We start from the raw sequence: 4,357 nt of genomic DNA on the forward strand, positions 1-4,357 counted from the left end.
AGACACAGTTTCTCTGCTTTTTTGTTCAAGTCCCCACCACTTATTGTAGAGGTCCCTCTCTGGCTGTTCACACCCTGAAACTGCTGTCTTGGGCATTTTCTGCCTTTTCTCTAGTTTCTTTCATGGAGCAGAAGTTTGCTCTGCCTCACCTATTCTGCCATCTTCCCAGAAGTCCCCAGTAGGACTTTTTGATGAGACTACTTCAGTTAAGATGTGACCCACCTCATTCAGGATGGATCTTAATCCTATTACTGAAGTCCTTTATAGGAGAATGAAATTGAAATGAACGAAACCCAGAAGAGAAGGGAGAGGCCAGCAGATGCCATCATGTGCCTTGCCATGTAACAGAGGAGCCAAGGATTACTGGAACTTGGCCCTCGGGAATAAAGCATCACCTTGATTTGGATGTTTTCCCGGACTTTAACTGTAAGGAAATAAATTCCCATTGTTTAAGGCTAACCATTTCATAGTATTGCTTTAAGCAGCCTAGGAAACTAATACACTGTCCTTGCTATTAAAAGCAGGGACAAAGAATGTAAACTTCATATCACTGCTATTAGTCAATATGTCCTAGGCAATGTGATAAGAAAACGAAAAATGAGTAATTATAATATGCAGAAAATTTGATTGTCTACCTAGAAAATGAAAGAGAATCCACTGAAAAATTATTATAATTAATTAGAGTGGTTGTTAAGATGGCTATATACCAGATAAAATATAAAAAAAAACAATTAGGGCTATGTACCAGATAAAATAGTCAAAAAAAGTAGGTTTCTTGGCTATCAGACATAAATAATTTGAAAATAAAATGGGAAATATCCAATTTGCAGCTGCAATAAAACTGTAAAAACTGCCCTGTACAAACTTAAGAAATATGGTTGGGGACATGAGCAGAAGCCAGAATCCTCAGTTGGTGGACCTTTGGACAGGGAGCCAAAAACCTGAAGTGGAAAATGACTCTTTGGAAAGTAGCTATTCCCGAGTCTTGGATGAGCTGGAGAGAAGACTCCATCTGTGGCAGATCGGGAAGCTGTCCTCGGCTCCTGTATCTGTGCAGTTTTCTATAGCACACAAACCAAGTGCTTTACATTCATCTTCTCTAAGGAGAGATGGGAGAGAGGGTAAGTGCTGCACTTACCAGAACTGATTCCCAGAAGCCACTGAGCAAAGGCTCTCCCCCATAGCTTGGAAGAACCAGAGCTTACTGTGTTGTAAAGACATTGATATGATTATGATTAATGTAAACAAAAAGCACAGGCCTTGATGTTGGAATGTATCTTCTATTTATGTTTATGTTTATATTCTATTTATACTCTATTTAATGTGGAGGGAAAGCTGTTTGTACGGATGAGAGGTACAACTATTAATCTGGAGCCAAGCCAGGAAGAGCCTTGAATGACAGATTGAGACCCTAAACCTAACTTGGTTGGCCAGGAGGCTATGGAGGATTTTTGAGCAGGGAAGACTTCTGATGAAAGCACAACCTTACCAAAATTATAAAGGCCAGAACTAGCTAATTTTTTAAAGTACCAGTATTCTTCATGCCTGAAAATGGGCCTGGTGGGGATAATGATGATAATAATTGGCCTAGAATTATTTCAGTCCTTAGAGATCGATATATATGTTGCACATTCTTTCCTGCTGGGCTTGGTAAGCCTTTATGTGACCCTAGACACAAACACCATGGAATATTGGCACAACGTGGATGTGTAAAATCCAGAGAATGTTATGCTGGAAGCTCCCACTCACTGTTCTTTGCTGACACCAAAAACAATTTGGGGTTGTGGGAAAGATCTCATAATATGGGAATGTGCAACCTGACAGGAATGGGGGAAGTGTTTTGAAAGGGCTCTGTCTTAGTCTGGTCTGGAAATAAATGCATGCTGATTATGTGTACATGAATTTAAGGCCTTCCCTGAGGAACCCAAGACCTCTAGCCCCTTTGAAGCCTACATCCAGTTGTTAGATAAAAAGAGTGTACATGTATGGGCTGGGAGAGATGATATTTTTTCTTTATGCTTACTCTGAATTGCCTCTCTCAAAGACATAACAAGATACCGGTGGAAATGTCATTGTCCATAAGCCAGAGACCAAACAGCTACTTAGAAACAAATAGTATCGTCCAGTAACACAGGACCAAGTACACGAATCCAGGTACATGAGAATGTCTTAAATTCCTCCCCTTCACCAACAAAAAACCAAACTCAGGCTAAATTAATGTATTTCTGAAGAGGTATAAGAAGTATATTGATGTAAAAACCACAACCACCACCAAATATTTCCAGATTTATTTCAGGTTCTTGGACAAAGAAACAGGGGAAAGCAAGGGCATAGTGGCCATCGAGGGGGTTTGATCTCTGTTCATGGGTTTGTGTGTCTCTCAGGCCACAGTGTTTCTGAGCACCCCATATCCTCCCGTGCAAAAGCAAAGCAGAGTGACAACTGGCCCTGAGAGAATCCAGGGAATTTCTGGAGGACTGGGAGTTCTCTTGGTCTAGCAGGAAGGAGAAGCAGTTGGTTATGAACAGTAAGAGAGGCAGAGGCTGGCTACAAGCTCCCATCCAAAGAACTTGGTGAAACATTCCAAGGGCTTTCTCTGGAACTGGGCTTTCCAAGACCCTTAGGGAAAAGCATGCTCCCTGGGCAAGCCTGTACAATTGACTGGATTCCACAAAGTGTCAAAAAAATTAAAGGGCACAGAATCTTCATTGAGCCAGTCCTGTTTTGTAAAATAGAGAAAAATCATCCTCACCAGCTCCAGCATTCATTTCTTCATTCATCAAGTGCTGAGGGCCTACATTGTGAACCCCAGGCTCAGTACTAGGCTCTGCATATACAACAGTGAGCTCAAGAGACCTGTATCCTAGTACTCCTGGAGCTGATGTTCCGTGACTCTGGGGGGCAATCAGTCAGCAGCAGCAGCAGGTGTAAAGGGGCCAAGGACCTGGCCCTTCCATGGAACTCAATCCCCACCTCCCTGGACTGGATTTCCACAAAGCAGTAGATGAGTACATTGTGTTCAAGCAGTTGATAAATTCTCAGAAACTTCAGCAAGTACTGAGATGTCTCATCCACTAAAAACGTCCTTTCCAATTCCTCTCCCCCATCGTCCCTCGAATTCGCTCTAATCAGGCTTCTATGCCCCACCCCCACTCCACTTCAACATAGATGATTCGATGAATAATTGAGAGTGATGTCTTCTGATTTAAATATTAGCATGTTGGTGAGTATATAAGCTTAAAGACTTAAGGAAAGATTGATTTGTACATTGTTAACTTTAAGCTTTAGCAAAATTCAAACCTGGATAATTATCATTTGTTCTTTTCCTTCATCAGCCACATCCACATACCAACAGACTCGAATAGTAGACAGGAAGGCTCTGCCAAATCCTTCAAACTGCCCCTAAATTCCCAATGAGCAGAGCCTCCAGTTTTATGCATATCTATATATAAAATAACAGGTTTCTGTCCATGCAGTAGTGGAAGCTATGGCAGGGTTGTGTCTCACAGACACACTGACACCTTTGCCTGTAACTCTTGAGAGACAGGCTGCTCAGACAAGGGCCAATCATCCTCAGCCCTGGGGAATCCTCCCAAATTCCTAACCTTGAGGATGCCCAAGGATGAGTCCATGACTTGACACATGCCTTGTAAAACACTGTGATGGGACTGAAGGCAGTGACATCTGAGCCCCCAGAGTCCTGGTTTAGGAAGCATCAATTATCTCATGCTGCTTGTGGTTCTGTACTGTGACAAGAAGGAGAAAGAAAATTTGGAGATGAACAATAGGGTAAATGTATTAAAGCTGAATGATCCCTGCTTAATGGCTCTCAAAGAATATGCACCAACTGGCACTCCAAAGTAGTCTATGCAAGCACTCTGTTCTGGCACCATGAACTGTTTAAGGGTTTTCCAATTTGCAGTTTGAGAAAGCTAATCTCATTCTTTTTTTATTTCCATTATTACTTGTGAAGTTGAGCTCCTCCTATTCCTGTAGTTTTGGCCATTCATAATTTTATAAATGGCCTGCTCCAATTCTTTGTCAATTTTTCTATTGTTGTTTGTGTTTGTATATGTGTTTCTTCTGTTGCCTTGTGAGAGTTCTCTAGATATTCTAAATATGACTCTTTAGTCTGTGATTATTGAAGAATGTTTGCTTGCAATCTCCCACTTTTCTTTTCATTTTATTTCCTGTGCCTTCTCATATAGAGAGTTCATTAGGGCTGTAGAGACTAAATGCTTCATTGAATCTTCACCACAACTGTGCAAGATTGGTAATACCTACCCCCATTTTGAAATGTGGAAAGCACGCTCAGAGAAAGTACAGTGCTTTGCCCCAGATTCTAACCGGAGCTCCT

Source organism: Choloepus didactylus, unplaced genomic scaffold (genome assembly GCF_015220235.1).
Source record: "Choloepus didactylus isolate mChoDid1 unplaced genomic scaffold, mChoDid1.pri zz_scaffold_214_ctg1, whole genome shotgun sequence".
In the NCBI taxonomy this organism is placed as follows: Eukaryota; Metazoa; Chordata; class Mammalia; order Pilosa; family Megalonychidae; genus Choloepus; species Choloepus didactylus.